Raw genomic sequence first — 21,127 nt, 5'->3', positions numbered from 1 at the left:
CAACGTGTATCTACATTAGCTATCCCTAATTCTGAAGTGAAAGACTAGAGTGAAGACAACGAGTCAAAAGCATTTACCGCCAACTCTTGTATAAAACGCACCCTACAGTTCTAATTTTTTTTTTCAGTAACAAGACGCGAACCAGAGATAAGCAGGTTTAGAATTCAGCAAGTAAATACTAGGTAATGCTTAGCCTTAAAATAAACTTACTCAGCTGACAATCTTAAAAAAAGCATGTTAAATAAGTATTACGTCGGTGCTGTATTACGTCTAGTCTTTCTTTGGTTAGAGTGAATATTTTTAGAAAAATTTCTGTATATTAGATGACTTTGTTTTATAACCTCATAAAATGCTTCCAGTCACACTGATCCCAGGAAGTTCCGGGTTACGAAATCCTCGGGAATTTAAACCTACTTGGTTAAGGATCAACACATAAGATCACTACTAAAAATAGTTTGAGATTTCTTGGAATAATAGGGACATGCCGTAGACCAAAGAAAGGGCTGTTTGTACGGCAAAAAATAAGACAAAGAAAAGCTTTACCAGATGTGGAGAGAATTGTTCATTACCTGCAACTGTGTAAACAAATACCACCATACTTATATAGAATTGTTCATTACCTGCAACTGTGTAAACAAATACCACCATACTTATATAGAATTGTTCATTACCTGCAACTGTGTAAACAAATACCACCATACTTATATAGAATTGTTCATTACCTGCAACTGTGTAAACAAATACCACCATACTTATATAGAATTGTTCATTACCTGCAACTGTGTAAACAAATACCACCATACTTATATAGAATTGTTCATTACCTGCAACTGTGTAAACAAATACCACCATACTTATATAGAATTGTTCATTACCTGCAACTGTGTAAACAAATACCACCATACTTATATAGAATTGTTCATTACCTGCAACTGTGTAAACAAATACCACCATACTTATATAGAATTGTTCATTACCTGCAACTGTGTAAACAAATACCACCATACTTATATAGAATTGTTCATTACCTGCAACTGTGTAAACAAATACCACCATACTTATATAGAATTGTTCATTACCTGCAACTGTGTAAACAAATACCACCATACTTATATAGAATTGTTCATTACCTGCAACTGTGTAAACAAATACCACCATACTTATATAGAATTGTTCATTACCTGCAACTGTGTAAACAAATACCACCATACTTATATAGAATTGTTCATTACCTGCAACTGTGTAAACAAATACCACCATACTTATATAGAATTGTTCATTACCTGCAACTGTGTAAACAAATACCACCATACTTATATAGAATTGTTCATTACCTGCAACTGTGTAAACAAATACCACCATACTTATATAGAATTGTTCATTACCTGCAACTGTGTAAAACAAATACCACCATACTTATATAGAATTGTTCATTACCTGCAACTGTGTAAACAAATACCACCATACTTATATAGAATTGTTCATTACCTGCAACTGTGTAAACAAATACCACCATACTTATATAGAATTGTTCATTACCTGCAACTGTGTAAACAAATACCACCATACTTATATAGAATTGTTCATTACCTGCAACTGTGTAAACAAATACCACCATACTTATATAGAATTGTTCATTACCTGCAACTGTGTAAACAAATACCACCATACTTATATAGAATTGTTCATTACCTGCAACTGTGTAAACAAATACCACCATACTTATATAGAATTGTTCATTACCTGCAACTGTGTAAACAAATACCACCATACTTATATAGAATTGTTCATTACCTGCAACTGTGTAAACAAATACCACCATACTTATATAGAATTGTTCATTACCTGCAACTGTGTAAACAAATACCACCATACTTATATAGAATTGTTCATTACCTGCAACTGTGTAAACAAATACCACCATACTTATATAGAATTGTTCATTACCTGCAACTGTGTAAACAAATACCACCATACTTATATAGAATTGTTCATTACCTGCAACTGTGTAAACAAATACCACCATACTTATATAGAATTGTTCATTACCTGCAACTGTGTAAACAAATACCACCATACTTATATAGAATTGTTCATTACCTGCAACTGTGTAAACAAATACCACCATACTTATATAGAATTGTTCATTACCTGCAACTGTGTAAACAAATACCACCATACTTATATAGAATTGTTCATTACCTGCAACTGTGTAAACAAATACCACCATACTTATATAGAATTGTTCATTACCTGCAACTGTGTAAACAAATACCACCATACTTATATAGAATTGTTCATTACCTGCAACTGTGTAAACAAATACCACCATACTTATATAGAATTGTTCATTACCTGCAACTGTGTAAACAAATACCACCATACCTTCTTCCTCTTAAGTGTCTATCAGGTACTCTCCAGTGACACAGCGGTACGTCACAAGGTTTATAACTTCAAAACCGGATTTCGATACCTGTGGTAATCAGAACACAAATAACCCATTGCGTAGTTCTGCGCTTAACTATAAACAAAAACTATCAGTTCTGATTCCGTAATCTTAAAATGAACTGTTTTTGGTTTAATTTGTTTTGAATTTCGCGCAAAGCTACACGAAGACTATCTGCACTAGCCGTCCCTAATTTAGCAGTGTAAGACTAGAGGGAAGGTAGCTAGTCATCACCACCCACCACCAACTATTGGGCTACTCTTTACCAAAGAATAGTGGGATTGACCGTCACATTATAACGTCCCCACGGCTGAAAGGGCGAGCATGTTTGGTGTGACGGAGATTCGAACCCACGACCTACAGATCACGATTCGAGTGCCTTAACCACCTGGCCATGCCGAGCCCCTTGATTGCGAGTGTAGAGGTGAACAATGAAAATTGTGTAGATACTTGTATGGTTTTGGACTAATTCGATATGTCGAAGCGATAATATTGGATATCAGAGTATTTTATATTTCACATTGTCTTTATGAAATCCTATGATTATGTGTCCAGGTAATCCAACCATTATTTTTAATGTTTTCTAACCCATCTTATTGCTCTGAAAGAAAGGCTCCTTCGTATTACGAAGAAACGATTTTTTCCCTAAGTGTTGTAAATGCAAATTAAGTTATACTAGTGAATTAGTTGTTCAAGCGAACTCTCAGTAAGGTTCTGAATAAATTTCCATTACGGAAACGTTCTACACTAATACCTGCAACATTTATAAGTCTTTCTGGATTCGTACAAATTATCTTAAGTGATAATAGTGTGTGTATTCAATTTATCCATTATGTTATGTGTGTTGCTTAGCAACGTCTGTGTTCCCGTACTTGTTGGACAATGTAATAAAATAAGCATGCCATGCATTGTTTGACTCCACAGGTAACCCAAAAATGTTATACCACTACGAGTCGAAATGTGGTATTTTCTGTCAGTAAGATATTTTTTTCCGAAAAAAAAAAACATACTTCTTTTATTATTAAATTACTGAATAGTATCTTCCATGGGTATTAAAATGCACATCTTAGATTAAAGTTAAGTTTATAATATATAACAAAAGCTGACTGTCAGAGGTATAAGCTGGTCTTTAAATAATTACAATCAGTTGAAGATTGGTATCTAAAAACTGAACTAGTCCTGAAATACATTTTAAAGACAAGCTTCTCTCGCTTTGTTCATGGGAAGAAACGATATTGTGTTAATATTTAACATCATTTTTGGTTCGATACCACATGAAGAAGAGTTAAAAAGAAAACCGTAATTCCTACGATTTTTTTTTTTTTTTACAGGTGAAAATTATGATCAAGGGCAAAAGTTCAATGATAGGCTAATTTGGACATTTCCGGCTTCTGATGCCCATCAGCCATTTGGAACAAGTTCAACCACATCAAATGATCACCAGTGTCATCACCCACCTCCTGCAGATAAAGATAGTCTTGTTGGTAACGTGGGACATTCACACACAATTGTTAATTTTAACGTAAGGAGTGACAAGAGTCGCGAAATTCACACCAAACCTTTGTCGGACGCATGGAAAACAGCATTAGGCGTTGCATCAACTCAATCCACCATGATCAAGGAACGAAAGAGGCCCATTCGAAAGGGCCCGAAAATTATCGAAAGGCCAGTCCGTGCGCTCAATTGCTTAAACTTGAAGAACCCTCTTCGGAAGTTATGTATTGATATAGTAGAGTGGAAATATCCTTTTTTTTTTTTTTACACCTTCGTGTGTACGAAACATTATTTAATCTGTTTAGGTTTTAGATGTAATTAATTTTGATTTAGATCATTTAGATGATATACACTTGCCCTTCGGGATAGCAAGTTTTAGCAAGCCTCCCCTCCATCCACTAGGCAGCTTGGCCACTGAAATTAATGTATTTTCTAAGATAATATTTATGAAAAAGACGATAAAATCGTGATATGCCAAACAATTTGAATATTTTTTTTAAAAAGTATAACGGTTCGTTTGTTGTTAAGTTGAAAACTACAGAACGAGCTATCTGTGCTGTGCCCACCACGAGTATCGTAATCTGATTGTCTAGAGCTATAAGCCTTCAGCCTCACTCAGTGATGTCGAGAAGACCCACTTGTAGAGAAATATATATGACCTTCTTCGGTCATCGTCAGGTTCACAAATGTTCGCTCTTCTACGTAAAATATTTTCTCAACCCAAACGAGCCGTTTTTACATATATACTTTAGCCTTACTGTTAAGTAACTGGGGAAGCTGATATAAAGGAAACAGGCTTAGTGTAATTCGAGATTTACAAGTATATTGCTGCTATGTGATTTAAATCACTGTAGGCGTATTCCCCCCCCCTTGTTTGTGTATTCAGGCGAAAACAGGTAAAGGTAAGGTAAGTAGTAGCTAGTGGGGGGGGGCAGAACTCATGATTAATATTGATATTGTCATTGCAATGATGAAAATCTCGTTTGTGAAAACAGACGGAAACTTAGTCTTTAAGTTAATTAACCCTGTTCTGAAACTGTTAGTGGAATGACCGTTAGTGATGTTCAGTGTGTTATGATATGACCTTATTTTGATGTGTAAAGAAACATTTATAAGGTAAAAGAAATCCACTTAATCCACTGAAAGAAAACCCAACAGTTCATTTCTTGTTTTTAGGTGGAATATCCATATAGTTGTATTATTTACTTATTGATATAGCTGTAGTGAATATGTACTATAAATTTAATGATTAATAAAATATTCCTACACATCTGAGTAATTTTTACTCAGTTCCATATACTACACCAGCAGTAGTTTATATGTTCTGTGCTGTGAGTTACTGTGCAATTGACCCACGTGTTAATAATAACGGAGTATACACGAAAAGAAACTGGCATTACTTGATTGTTTGTTCTTTTTTCATTAATAATTGTTTCCACCCTTCGACAGATGGTCAAGACACTTGACTCGTAATCTGAGGGTCGCGGGTTCGAATTTCCGTTGCACCAAACATGCTCGTCCTTTCAGCCGTGGGGGTGTTATAATGTGACGGTCAATCCCACTGTTCATTAGTAAAAGAGTAGCCCAAGAGTTGGCGGTGGGTGGTGATGACGAGCTGCTTTCTCTCTAGTCTTACACTGCTAAATTAGGGATGGCTAACGCAGATAGCCTTCGTGTAGCTTTGCACGAAATTCAAAACAAATCAAACCCACCCTTCGAATAACAATAAAAAATAATAAAGGATAACAGTTGTTACGTCACCGTTGAGGAGCTAAGCTTGTGGATGTTATTGGAAAGTCCCATCTCTGAAATAATTATCTTTGTATGACGAATGCCACAGAATTCATAACAACAAGTTTTGATGATGATATCATTGAGGATTGGTATACACTATTTAACGTCGGCTCGAAAGCCATATTTTATGTTCTTTAAATAAATTAGCCGAATTAAATAGATTTTATGGTCCATTTTGAAAAAAAATATCGTAAAGCTTAAAGACTGGAGACGTATCCATAGAGTCAATCATCATATGTGAGATGATTGAACTAATAACTAGATGTGGGTTGGATGAAGCTCAACAGTGGTAAAGGATGAGCAGATGATAGATCAACAGAAACCAACGAGGAATCTCAGCACGTGTAGGGGTAGATACGACAGAAGAGATTGAAACAGGTAGTCTGAATAAAAAACAAACAAACAACAACAGCAGTACGTAAAGTGGTAAATGCATTACTCTGCAGGAGTTTCTTGAAGCCAAGTTCAGGGAGTAGAGTGACGACCAGGAGAAACTCCTGTCACCTCACTGGTTCCCTGTGACTTCACAGTGAAAGTTTGTTCAGAATGCACCCAAACAAGTTATTACAAGTTGCCACAAAATCATGGCAATTTTTGTATGATCAACTCATTATTTTAGGGTTAAAAACATTTTCTTTTTTTTCATGAAATAAAATTGGTGTGGGCAATTTCATTAATGGGTGATGTTATGCGCTAACCTTGCAGTGGTAACTTTTGTTGGAGAGTTGGTTGGTTTGACGTTTTATGGCGCAATTGTTGGAGAGATGATCTGATTGAAGTACACTGATTCTATAAACAAGCTTTTACTGTCGAAATTAAAACGTTAATCAAAAATCGTGTTGGATGTTATTTCTGCTTAATTATGGTGTGTTTTATTCTCAGCATATTCTTTAATGTATTTTGTGTTCATATCGTTCGGGATATATTTGGTGATCACACAGGTTGTGACGTATCTTAGAATGTTTTATGACGTATTTCATTCTTGGCATGGTTTCCACATTTTGTGTATTTTTTTTAAATGGTTGTTTGAGTAATAAAACAGTTAAACCTCTAAACATAGGACATGAAAAATAAAATGTAATATTTTGTTATTATTTAACAAATCATACAATTTTACTTTGTGAAAAAAACACATCAATTTATTTTCAAACATCATAAAACAGGTGGTGATATTTATCAAAAACAATAGGAGGGTCGAGTATTTTTGGCGTCTTCCTATTTGCTAGTACAGATAAGAGAGAAAAAGACTGAAAAAACAAGGTTTTTGTTACGCCTGAGACAAACAAATGCCATTTAAAAAGACATTTCATTGTTTGTGCTGTTTAGTGCGCTTTTGACAAACATGTTTGTCTTTAATAACTTCCTTTTTAGACACATTTCAGAATGTTTTTTTTTGTTGGTCGTGAATGTTACTACCAAAAACTATACAATGATAACGTATTAAAACCTAACCCAATTTCTTTTCAGGCCAAACAGTTCTAACTGGTTCAACCAGTAATTTCATTTCATGTTTCTTGATGGCGTGCTCCAACATTGTAACATACTTCAGAAGAGTAAAATTATTATTACAGCGGGTGCTTAATTGTTGGAACTCATTTAAAAATGAGCTAACGAATTCTACATCAATGTGGACGATGTGTACCTTAATTGAAGAAATGTTACTAGGAAAAAATAAAGTTCAATTCATGTTGGAATTAATTTTATCTTTTAGCTCATCACTCAAGATAATGGCGTTACATGCTTCTTCAGAATAGCTCACGCAATAAACCATCGCTCCCCCCCCAGTGGCTCAGCGGTATGTATGCGGACTTAAACACTAAAATCCGTGTTTCGATACCCGTGGTGGGCACAGCACAAATAGCCCATCACTCAATGGCGTTACATGCTTCTTTAAAATAACTCACGCAATAAACCATCGCCCCCCCCAGTGGCTCAGCGGTATTCCGTGGACTTGAAACGCTAAAATTCTGGTTTCGATACCCGTGGTGGGCAGAGCACAGATAGCCCATCACTCAAGATAATGGCGTTACATGCTTCTTCAAAATAACTTACGCAATAAACCATCGCCCCCCAGTGGCTCAGCGGTATGTTTGCGGACTTAAAACGCTAAAATCCAGGTTTCGATACCCGTGGTGGGCAGAACACAGATAGCCCATTGTGTAGCTTTGTGCTTAATTCAAAACAACAACAATAAACCATCTCGCAAAATAAGCCCTAAAGTCAAACGGATTTTAATGTGATGGGTAGTCGTGTGGGGTTTTCATACGTTTAGAAAATGAAATATAGAGCTATAATTAGTAAATAAAATTTTAGGTGAAAATTTTGAAAAGTTCAACTTGACAGAATGCACGTTTGTTTGTTTGTTTTTTAATTTCGTGCAAAGCTACTCGAGGGCTATCTGCGCTAGCCGTTCCTAATTAAGACTAGAGGGAAGGCAGCTAGTCATCACCACCCGCCGCCAACTCTTAGGCTACTTTTTTTACCAACGAATAGTGGGATTGATCGTAACATTATAACGCCCCCACGGCTGAAAGGGTTAGCATGTTCGGTGTGACAGGGATTCGAACTCGCGACCCTCAGATTACGAGTCGAATGCCTTAACCACCTGGTCATGCCTGGCCGCAACATATGCATTTGAATAAAGTCTTAAAGTTGGTACTTATTTGAATAAAGTCTTGGAGTTGGTACTTTTAAGTTTCAAATAATTACTAAATTGAAAAGTTTCTTCAAACACTTTTATTAATGGTTAAAACACTTTGTATATGAATATATAAGGAAGATCATATATGTATATACACACATATATACTGCATGATTTGTAAGTTCATTATGGATCTGAGAAGTTTATTGAACTATAACTGAGTTTTAACGCATGAGACATTCATTACACACTAGAAACTCAGGCTTATCAATACGGCAAACAAGCAATGATTAGTTATCTTGATAATTGTCTCTCATAGAAACTTATCTCAATACTCAGTGGAAACTGTAGAATCTGTACAGCTAATTATCCCTGCATTATCTTTATCGTAATATTTCTGGACAGTAATTCAGTACCTCACATGGACTAGTAGGGCGTGACACAAGTGTATATATATGTATCTACACGTCAGAGGAAAGAAGAGGTGCGTATTGTATACAGTAATTATGTTTACAGTTGGTATGAGTCGAAACTTCACATACACGTGCTATCTGGTGGCGCCCAGTAGTCGTGACACTTCTCGCTCTGCAAACTAGGCTTGAAAGTAATTGACCCACTGATTAAATGTAACTTGTGTAAAGTCACGCCTTTATTACAGAGGGGAGTGTGCTTACAACCTGCTCTGCTTATCTTTTATATTTCTGGAGTTATTTGTACTTCCAAGAGGCTTACTTGGAGTCCACGAATGATGTAAGCTCCGCAAAACTTTAAACACTATAACCGTAACCTCATTTGTTCTTAGGGCATGCATACTTTCCTCATAGCATTATTGATACAACAATATTACAGCCGTCTTGATTAAAAGCAGAGCTCGCAGTGTGTTTATCGTGCAGTAATATTAATATTTTTTTATGACGTAGGATATACATGTTTGTTTTAGGTCGTTCACTTCCGCTACTTTAATAAGTGCAACTAATAGACGATGATTCACTATCTTATTAATAAAGTAATTTGTTTTAAACGTAATCTAATTATTGGAGAAGTATTTTTGAAGAATAACGCCACGTATAATTACACTACGTAGGCTAATTCTGTGTTGACTGTCGGTTGCACCCTCTCAGTGGCACAGCGGAATATATACGGACTTACAATGCAAGAAACCTGGTTTCAATATCTGTGGTGGGCAGAGCACAGTCAGCCCATTGTATAGCTCCGTGATTAACTACAAACAAACAAACGAAATAAATTGACTGTCGGTTTAATTATTATACCCAGGTAAGTTATCGTATTCTTCAGTCTGTTGAACAGGGCTATGTAACATTTATTTACTTACAAACTTTAAGTTTCCTTTGTACACATCTCATAAATTGAGTCAAAAGTTTTTTTCTTAGATTTATTTGTTCTTATTTTTTAACAGTCTTTCTTTGTATCTCACACTGTAATAATACACACTTTAATGGTACCATAATATATGAATAAAGTTCGAGAACTTTGTGAACGCGAAAAAACTGACTATCGAATTAATTCGTAAGAAAATAAACTACACAGAGGATTTGATACTTCAGTTTTAAGGGAGACCTCATGTCACATGGCACAACCCTTCTTAACTTTGAGGCCCGGAATGGCCAGGTGGTTAAGGCACTCGACTCGTAATCCGAAGGTTGCGGGTTCGAATCCCCGTCACACTAAACTTGTTCGCCCTTTCAGCCGTGGGGGTATTATATTATGACGGTCAATCAAACTATTCGTTGGTAAAAGAGTAGCCCAAGAGTTAGCGGTGTGTGGTGATGACTAGCCATCTTCCTTCTAGTCTTTCACTACTAAATTAGGGACGGGTGGCGCAGATAGCCCTCGTGAGCTTTGTTCGAAATTCAAAACAAACCAAACCTTAACTTTGAATTGCTTACGAGACAGAGAGCAACTAACCAGTACCATCCGCAGTCCCAACATCTACTCCTGGTCGAAGAACGACGTTCACTGTCACTTTTATAATATACCAACAGCTCAGCAACACATAGCATGCTCAAAAATCGGACCTTTCGATCCATAGGTATGGATTCTAACTACAAAACAACGCCCAAGATAAACTACGCACAGAGAAATATGTGCCTTAAACATTTGGATTCGCGAAGTTTCATAGTTTTATTGTTTAATTGGGTTAAGAATAAAAATGTACGTGATAGATGATAGATATACTGAGAAATGTGTACTGAAAAGAATTACATAATAGTGAAATGAAAGTTTACTGTGTGTTTACACATTTGTTAATTGTTGTAACGAAATGTTTTATTTGTTACATAATTTCTTGATCTGATAGTGGTCCTTGATTATTTCGAATGAAACTCGGTGAAATGAATTTATATTACTGTTTAATTTTCCATACCTAGGAGCACTTTATCGTTCACAAATAAAAGTTATATAAAACTGTTATTTAACTTCGTCATATTGTGGATACAGGTAACCGATATTGTGCGTGAAACTGCTACATACGCGAACTTAACGAATTTTTGTTGTATAATGAGATGGAATTGTGCTAAAACTTGAAATATTTTACCACTAATTATGATATAAATCTGGAAAATCATGCACTATTTATGGAACAGTGAATGTCTCTCAGGACGGCTGAGATGAAGCAGAGGACAACGTTTCGATCTTCTTAGGTCATCTTCAGGTCGATTATTTGTTTGTTTGTTTTTTGAATTTCGCACAAAGCTACTCGAGGGCTAACTGTGCTAGACGTCCGTAATTTAGCAGTGTACGACTAGATAGAAGGTAAGTTAGTCATCACCACCCAATGCCAACTCTTTGACTACTCTTTTACAAACGAATAGTGGGATTGATTGAAACATTATAACGCCCCCACGGCTGAAAGGGCGAGCATGTTTGATGCGACGGGGATGCGAACCCGCGACCCTCAGATTACGAGTCGCACGCCTTAACACACTTGGCCATACCGGGCCTCTTCAGGTCGAATTGTTGTTATTTACTCTATTAATAAGTGTTAATACCCACACCAGCCGTATTGAGATACTTTTTACTTCGTGAAGAACAGTGAATTCCCCCCCCCTATCCCCAGTAATTCGAACAGCATTGCAAACCTCAACTTTTCAATACTGAAAACAGATAGAAAGGGGCTGTGCGTTTAGTATTGTCACTGTTCTTAAAAGTAACCCAGTTTCTTTTCAAGCTAAAATATTCTAACTTACCTGATCGTTTATCTCATTCGATATGTTTGTGATGGCGAGCTCCAACATTATAAAGTACTCCAGAAAAACAAAATTATTATTATAGTTGGTACTTAGTAAAACTCATCTAAAATCGTCACGTATCATTACATTACATAGCTAGTTCTGAATCGGCTGTCGGTATAATTGTTATTCCCAAGTAACCTATTGTATCCATCGTTTTTGTACAAAAGGGTACTCTAAAGTATAATTATTTCCCAACTTTAAGTTTATATTATACACATCTCGGTACGTGTATTTCATAAGTATTGACAAGTTTAGTATTATTTAAGTATTGGTTTGGTTTGTTTTGAATTTCGCGCAAAGCTACACGAGGGCTATCTGCGCCAGCCGTCCCTAACCTAGTAGTGAAAGACTAGAAGGAAGATGGCTAGTCATCACCACACACCGCTAACTCTTGGGCTACTCTTTTACCAACGAATAGTAGGATTGACCGCAACATTATAATGCCCCAATTGCTGAAAGTGCGAGCAAGTTTGGAGTGACGGGAATTCGAACCCACACCCCTTAAATTACGAGTGCCTTAACGACTTGGCTTTACTATTGGTTTAGTACCACACTTATTATTATTTGATTTCTAAATACTACCACTAGATTGCTTGAATACTAAGTTTAATACGTTCAATACTTTAATGGCACGGAAGTTTGTTTGCATTTCTCGTCATTTGGTTTTACGTGTAAGACAACACCATACATGAAACAGATATAACTCGTAATAAAACAAACATTCCCAAGTGCTGAGAACCCATAATAAAATTATGGGTGTCATTTAGACGTATGTGTACCAATCTCTTTAGTCAACCAAGGTAAACTAACAATGTTGAAAATACAATTTCCATGTCGTCATTGTTTGCGTCTTGTTACCACTTGTCAATTTATGTTTTCGTATCAAAAGGTTTTATCGGTTTTTACAGTTGAAAATGAATACATTACCACAGTGTAGACAATATTCAGTTTGAATATGTTGTTCTCTCACTTAAAGAAGTAAAACAGAGATATATGTTATTGCTATGAAAGTTTCTTTCTGTATTTTTACTTATTAAATAAGGTTATTATATACGTATTACATTATTATATAAAAAAAATCCTTGACAAGCTGTTTAGACCTTTTGAGTATCTTATATTGTTGACCATCTTCGCCAACTGCATCGCATTAGCAGTGTACACACCGTATCCCAACAGTGATTCTAATCAGATTAATCATTATTTGGTAAGTATGTGATTTTGTTATCCTGTAATACTTTATTTTACTGAGGCTATAGGACAAGATTTATTATTAATAAGATGGAATAATGAGTTACAAGGCGACTTGGATTCAGGAAATTATTGAAATAAGTCGCTTTTAGTTCAAACTTGACAAGTTTTTAAAAAGAGGAAAGTTATCACAAACTTTTAGCTTATTATGGAATTACAAGAATAGTTCGAGGATCAGTACTATAGTTTTAAGAAGTTTCAGCGGATAGATAGAATGTACAGAAGTACAGGTAATTTGGTAATACGATTAAACAACAAATTCAAAATTCAAAATGATCTTATAAGAGACAACTGTCTGAGAATGTTAAAGCCAACTTGAAGAATTTTTTATTATTCTCGATGTGGGTGTGTAGTCTCATTCAGTACTAAATGGTCTCTTATTGTCTGTATGGTATGTTACTTTAAAACTTTTAGTTCTCGGTTGAAAATAACAAACGAAAGTTATACTACAGCGTAATCGAATGAATGAAAGTCTACAGGAGTAAACTACTTACGTTTATCCAGACATGTTTTTAATATGTGTATTACTACTATCATTGCTGTGTCATTAGTAAAATCATGATGCATTTCATCCAAAATTCTTTACTGTTTTATTATTGCAATCTTAATATTTAAGTTGTTTTCCGCTTTTATTGAACTTGTATTTTTGAATAGATAGAATTTTTGTTTGTTGTTAAGCACAAACTTCATAAGCTCTTCCACTTGTCGCTATCGGCCCATTTTACTAAAAAACAGGTTGCGATACTCGTGGTGGGCATAGCACAAATAGCTCATTGTGTAGTTTCGTGTTTAACAACAAACAAACTGGTTCACTGGGCTATAGATGGACAGTCTTATTTCTTTTATTCTGTTCAAAATATATTGTCATTGCATACACGGACCATACTGTGTTGAACTTTGGTAGTAACTTGAAGATATTATATCATGATAGCACGCTAACAAGAAACTAGAAAAACTAGAAGCTTGAAAGTTAAATGAACAGATCTTTCATTAGGCTTATCGTCTTAAGAAAAGCGCTTTAGAGATTACACTATATTGGACGTCTGTCATCAGTTAAGATATGGGAAATACAAGACTTAATTTCTCAGAGGCATTTTGAACCAATCTCATGAATTGTTATTACCTATGTGGGTCATGAAAAACAGAAAAACACTGAGCTTGAGAGAAAGGACCCATCTACGAACCAAAGCATCTAGCGTAATGGTAAGAGTGCGTGCTCTCCATAACAACATCAAAACATTTTTAGTAAATTAGTAGTCCGTCTTTAAGCCTTCCAGTGAACCATAATCGCTTGGGAATAGATAGACGCCTAAGAATGAGTCGACAGCCGACTTTGAACATGTGGGCTTAGGCTATATAGGTGATTTTAATCTAATAACTGAACATGTTTCATTATAAAAAAAAATGTATCACGTCTAAAACATGTAAAAACTTCTCAAAAATTAGTTCTGATAAACTGTTCTCACACTTACAGAATACACAATTCGGTAAATTCTATAACATGAAAATTATTTTTATCACCAAAATGAGTTTGTTATATGTTAAACATGAATCACTTTGGCATGCTTAATTTAAAAAGTGTTCGCCATGTTTGATTGTTGTTTTTCAAATAATTATACGGTTATTTATGTTTACAATGAAGTTTGCCATGTTTCAGCAATTTTTTAAACATATTTTTCCGACAAATTTCGTTTACTATCTTGTATGTGATTATGAAGTTTATATGCACAATATAAAATAAACGTACTATTTTCATTAAGGGATGAATATGAATGTCCTCTATTCTCTGTTCACTGTTTTTAGTGAGTAATGATACATTTTTACCCAGAAGGATGCTGTCAGCGTTAAAAACAACATGTCGGACTGCAGTAGATCTTTACTCGTACGACTGTTTGTTTTTGGTAAAAACACATAAAAGTAATAGAAATACTCAGATGATGCGATGTTTCATTTGCCTTTCTTTCTTATCGCAACCAGCGAGACACGCAGTAATGAAGATGACATCGTAACACACTGAAATATGTTCATGTCATCTTGTCCTGGACGGAAAAACTTGTTTTTCTCATCAGACAAACAAGAAAGTGAAAACGTCTAAGACTCGAAATCGCATTACAAATCAATTCGTAAAAATGATTCGTTTATTGATTGAAATAACAGCAAAGATTAAGGAATCGAACACCTCTTCTCCGTTATAGAACTGATTATTTTAAAATGGTTTAATACAACGAAACTTATGTTTGTCATTATTGCTCAAAAGCTTTTTTCAAAATGTTATGTAAGAACTAGCACATGCTGGATATTTGTTCTCTTACAAACTGATAATGAAACAACACATGAAGAAACGTCGCTTCGCTTCTTTGTGGGTATTTGGGTATGTTGGAAATTTTTGATACCCAGGAGGGTCAGGTGCAAAAGACCTCTTCCGCCATCCCTAACTTTCACTACAACTACTACTATGTTGTAGTTGTTGTGCTTTAGGGCCAGAGTAACCCACAGTACTCCGGCCCATTTCAGGGCAATGCCCATATTTTGTTTTGAGTTGCCTTTTTATTTATTTATTTTTTATTTTTTAAATATATTTATATAAAAATATTTATAAACTATGAATATTATACTAATCCTAAACGTCTGGTGCATGATGGCCAGCTTGATTTCTATTTCTTAAATATATATTCATAGGAGAGAGGTACTTAGGACTATGTTCATCATGTACGTGGTATCTCTTGAGATCACATAAATCATTTTATGCTAATTTTTATTAAAATGATTTAGTGCATTACGCAAGAGTCAATCGGATACTGTCTCTAAGTTTGCATACTTGTGTATTAATGTGGATGAAGTACTGCGGGGTACTTTAATAGCTGAGATTATGATCGAATTTTGTACTTTTTGTAGTTTGTGTAGTTGTTTTTGTAGTATGTTTAACCAGGCTGGACATGCGTATTCTATAATGGCTTTAATGTATGTTTTATAGATTTTTATTATATTATCAGTTGATGTACCTTGATTTTCATCCGATAGGCTTCTTGCATAATTTGCTCTTTTCCAAATTATAGTCAAGATATTGTTAGTATGCTGTATACATGTTAATTTGGTGTCGTAAGTTTATCCTAAAAATTTAGCCGAGGTAGCAGTCTGTAAAAGTGATCCATTCATGTATAACTCTGGTGGATCGTTTTTTAGTATATTTAATCTGGTGAATAATATTGCTCGGTTTTTCGAAATATATATATATATATTTATTCTATATTTCTGGCAGTATTCTTCTAAGTTATTCAGGACTGGTTGGAGGTTTGTTGCTGCTACTGAAGGAGTGGGGACACTTTTCCATACCACTACATCGTCAGCAAATTGTGATGCTAAACCTACCTTCAGGTCCGACAGTGGCATATTACTCACATACATGATAAATAAGATAGGGCTAACTACCCCTCCCTGAAGAAACTTAAAAATAAGTATTGTTTGTTTTTAATTTCGCGCAAAGCAACACCAGGGCTATCTGCACTAGCCATTCGTAATTTAGCAGTGAAAAATAGTAGAGGTAAAGCAGTTAGTCATCACCACCCACCCCTAACTCTTGAGCTACTCTTGTACTACAAAATAGTGGGTTTGATCGTCACATTATAACGCTCTCACAGCCGAAATAGCGATCATGATTGATGGGACAGGGATCCGATCCCACGACCTTAAGGTTGCAAGTCAAGCGCCCTGACCACCTGGCCATATACAAATAGGTAAGTAATGTCCTTAGTCGACTCTACTGGTTCGTGGGAGCGTTATATTTTGACGGTCAATCACACTATTCGTTGCTAAAAGAGTAGCCCAAGAGTTGGTGGCGGATGGTAATGACTAGCTGCCTTCTCTCTAGTCTTATACTGCTAAATTAGGGATGGCTAGCGCAGATAGCCCTCGTGTAGCTTTGAGCGAAATTTAAAACAAACAAACAAACAAACAAACGTATCAAACTGATAAAAGTAAAATGGCAATAATGTTGCTCATACATTGCGGAATTATGACTGAAGGATTGGTTTTCAATACAGAGTCGTCTGGCATACAAGCTTTTAAGTCAATAGTGTTAATAATAACAGCTTTGGAACATTTAGTTTAGATGTACCTTTGGTTTTATACCAACCAGTTACCTAAATTATTTACTATTATTTTTATTATTGGATGAAAGTAACAACAGCATACAGAAATCACTATAAGCAATCAAGATGGCTAAAATATGAAAGCTATATTTGTAATGCGCCGTGAGACAGCAGGAAGAAAATACATCTACTGACATAACACTATCAATAATAATATCTCGATAAAGCTCAATATTTTGTCTTGCATAATATTATTAATCTGGTGAATGCTTGTTTATTTAAATAAAAAGTCGCACAATTGATCTGCGCTAACCGTAGGGGTAAAAATTCAAATTTACTTTTATGTGAGATCAAACGTACCGTTGAGCCACTAGGAGACACTGGTGATTGTTAGAGGTCTATAACAGGAATGATTCGCTGCATTAGCTCTTGTACTATAAAAGGTGTTGACTTATTCGACGTAGAGCATTTAGTCTGGCCGAACAAGTGCATGTTGTGTTCGCTGGCAAAGGCATTCATTAATTTCGTTTAGAAGCGTCTATTCCGTGAGAAAAATGAAAGAAAAGTGATATTTATGGCAATTACACTAACTTCTTTCATATATATCTTAAATGTTCTTATGATTCTTTTAAATCTCGAAATGAGATGCTTCTGGTTTCAATTATTAAGTATTAATATAAAAAAAAAGAAAGTTTCGAACGTATTAAGCAAACTATATATTAATAAAGAAAGTTCGAAAAATCAGTATCTATTAGTATAAAGAAAAAAAATAACGACAAAGACGTGATAATTTTATTCAATAAGTATTAAAAATAAAGAGACAGATGGAAAAATTACAGAACAATAAAATGTGAAACTTAAAGAAATATATAACTGATCTAAACAAGAATGTGCAAAGTTAAGGTACTAAACAAAATAAAACATTTTATTTTATAGGCCTATAAACCAAAATAAACCGTAAATAGTGCATAGACTTAAATCTTAAACCTATTGACATTGTAAACGAGCACTTAAGTATATTAGGAATCACAATTTATTAGTTATGGGAAGTTACTAACACTACAAGTAATTTTAAAACAAAATGGGCATACTTTGAATTTCCTCCTTGCAAAATCAAAGCAATGCAACGTATGAAAAGAAATTCAAGCTTTTTTCCTATATAGTAACGCTACAGCATTATTCAATACACATTTAAATTTATTTAGATTACTATATGGTGAGTTACAAAGGCCTTAAACAATGCCAAAAATATGTTGTTCAAACATAGATCTCAACGTGTTCTGAGTTTTAAAGAAAAGGAAGTTTTGAAAATTTTGATGAAATATGAAATAGCTACTAGCTGGTGTGACCAAGAAAGAAGAGTATCGTGGGGTGAAGCTCACAAGCCCCAAATAAGAATTAAAAAGCAGTCACTTAAGAGTATTTGATTGCGTATTCTTTAGTGAATTATTTAGGGTAAGGCCGATAGAAAAAGAAAAGAAAGAAAAGATGAGCTACCTTATTACAAGTTGCAATAAGATTAAATTGCTACACACAGCAACAAAGTATGTCTATCAGTCCAGTGACGAATAATTTGAGCATAATATTTTCAATCAAATATGAAAAGGCTTTGTCTTGTTTGGAATTATGGTAAACGTAAATATAGAACAACAACAATGCGATAGCATACGATGCATGTTAATAAGCTGAGCACAGAGCACATTTTGCTAGGGGTTGTGGGAATTTCAGCATTTTGTTAAAGTTTCCACGTTCTTTTTTTAAAATAAATTTAAAATTGTTGTTGACACAAAAATTTAAGTTCGATGTATTAAATTTGATTATTGTGAAAGATATACATTAAAATGGTGAATTTGAAAAGAAAATCTTCATAAGACCAAGGCAGGTGCGAAGGTATGCCGACAGAAATCTAGATGGCTTAGATTACTGGGAGGATCAGGTCTCTCCCTATCTTTTTGACTGTTATAACTAACAAATGCGATAGACTAATTCACAATATTAGCGCACAAATAGTAATAATTAGTACACTATTGTTATTACTCTCTCCAGAGCCATATCCATGAATTACAAATTTATAACGTCTAACTATTGGACAATCTACGTTATCACGCACTCGTTATTAGGTCTTAAAATCGTTAGTGCTAGTTTATACTAAAACTTAATTTTCTGAATTATTTGAACTCATTTAGAAAACAAAACTTACTCAACTGGATAGTAAGAGTATAATATTTTCTGTATAAAGCTTAAGTAAAAATACATTTATGATTTGGAAAGATACATTGTAAATGGTCTCTTGGTGGGACAACGGTAAGTATACGGGCTTGGACGCTAAAATTCGAGGCTCCATTCGCCGCGGTGGAAACAGTAGATAGCCTATTGTGGCTTTGCCCAAAAAATCGAGTAAACTTTCTAAACAAAACAAAGGTATAAAAATTTGTTAGACTTGATAGGTGTATAGTGGTTTTACTTGTCACAACTTTCTAATGCACTTTTTTTTTTTTTTTTTTTAAATAGGAAAAAGTAGAATATGTTTTCCTGGTAATCTTCACTATAGAATGTGTCATGAAAATTATTGCCTATGGATTTTTATTCCACCCAGGTGCTTATTTACGTAATGCATGGAACATACTCGATTTTATTATAGTAGTGATAGGGTAAGTAAAAGTTTCAGAATAGTACGTTTTTATTGCTGTAAGTAATTTTCATTTTCAAGAAAAGTAATTGTACATGTATATTGCCAAAAACAAACACATTTTTTAACAGTTAAAATATATTACAGGTGTTAAAATGAATTAAATTAGTGTTGTTTATACTAGTTATTAGGACGTAACCCTTTACGTTTCCATGACTATATTAGTAAAGTGCCTTTTTTCAGAGTAAATTAAACTGATTTTATGTTTAATTTGAGGTGTGTGCTAAAATTAATATATTTCTTTTTTATTCATTGTAACAAAATTGATAGGAAATTATTCAACTTTATTCTAAATCCAAGCAATAGCTAAATATTGTTAATACAGGGTGTTCGGAAAGTCACTGTGCACTTATATATTTATTAAGACATGTTTCAATATAGAATACAGGAGGTAAATATGAATGACAATTATAAAGTGTTGAAAGTGACCCCCGTTGGCATCAATACGGGCCTGAATCCTTCTTATTTTGTTTCTAAACACCGCTATCAGTTTCTGGCTTGAAATAGACTGAATGAATGCTGTTATCGCTGCTTTCAAATCTGCACAGTGACTTTCCGAACACCCTGTAGAATATCAATTTATAATTTAGATTAATTTGAAAATATAAGTACCGTATTACTTTTCATATTAATGTAATCAACTAGATTGCTTGAAAACGAAGATAGTCAAATATAAAATGAACCAATGTCTTCAGTTGTAATATTTTGTCTCACATGCGATTAAAAGCGTAGTCTCTGAGAACTGAGATGTGCCCTTAAGTTGTATTTCATAGTTGCTACAACGAGACAAACCATAAGTTATTAACAGGGATAATATAACTTAAAATGAAAAATTTCTGCTTATTGCATATAGCTTTAATTAATCACCAATTTTCTGTGCACTAGATGTTTATTATAGTCAATATTAACAAAAAATATAAGTGTTTGTCTTTACTTAGCATGCTGACAATTGAAAACTTTTTATATATTTGTAGACAAATTATCATCAACCATTTACTGATTTTGGAGCTTTATACGAAGCTTTAGGTGACGTAAAAAATTTTACCCTCCAAAAAATGAAGTGACACAATATTTTAATGTACTTATAACAGTATTTTCTAGGTGGAATCATTAATGAGTGATTGTAGCAAGAGTTAATCACGTTATAGTTACAAGATTGGAACCAAAATAGTTTATTGTTTTTATCTAATATGAAACTACTTCTTCTTATTGTTATTGTGCCTTAAGGTTTTTCTCTTTTTTTTTTTTTTTTTAGATTAATTCAGGTTTACACTATTAAGAGGAAATTTTTGAGTCATCACAAAAATATATGGAATACTGGCTATAAAAAATATGAAATCATGTAATGGACCATATGACTTAGAAATTTGTATATTTTTTAAAATAAAGATATAATAATCATATGAAAGTCTGAACTGGAATTGAGGAGGTGTACCTTTATCTGTGTGAAAAGTGAAATTAATCTGATGCATAAAC

At 34.3% G+C, this 21,127-nt stretch overlaps 1 pseudogene across 1 annotated transcript in view; it reads left to right on the top strand.

Annotated features, from left to right (window-relative positions):
- Positions 1 to 21,127, top strand: part of LOC143228919 (muscle calcium channel subunit alpha-1-like) — a 182,366-nt pseudogene that overhangs the window by 94,923 nt on the left and 66,316 nt on the right. Inside the window, exons 2-4 of the transcript XR_013015494.1 lie at positions 3,778 to 4,188; positions 12,727 to 12,830; positions 19,474 to 19,613. The product of XR_013015494.1 is annotated as a muscle calcium channel subunit alpha-1-like (transcript). The remainder of the gene's footprint in view (positions 1 to 3,777; positions 4,189 to 12,726; positions 12,831 to 19,473; positions 19,614 to 21,127) is intronic.

The sequence above is a fragment of the Tachypleus tridentatus genome, chromosome 10, assembly GCF_004210375.1.
Source record: "Tachypleus tridentatus isolate NWPU-2018 chromosome 10, ASM421037v1, whole genome shotgun sequence".
NCBI classification, from domain to species: Eukaryota; Metazoa; Arthropoda; class Merostomata; order Xiphosura; family Limulidae; genus Tachypleus; species Tachypleus tridentatus.
This window is presented reverse-complemented; position numbering and strand designations above follow the sequence as displayed.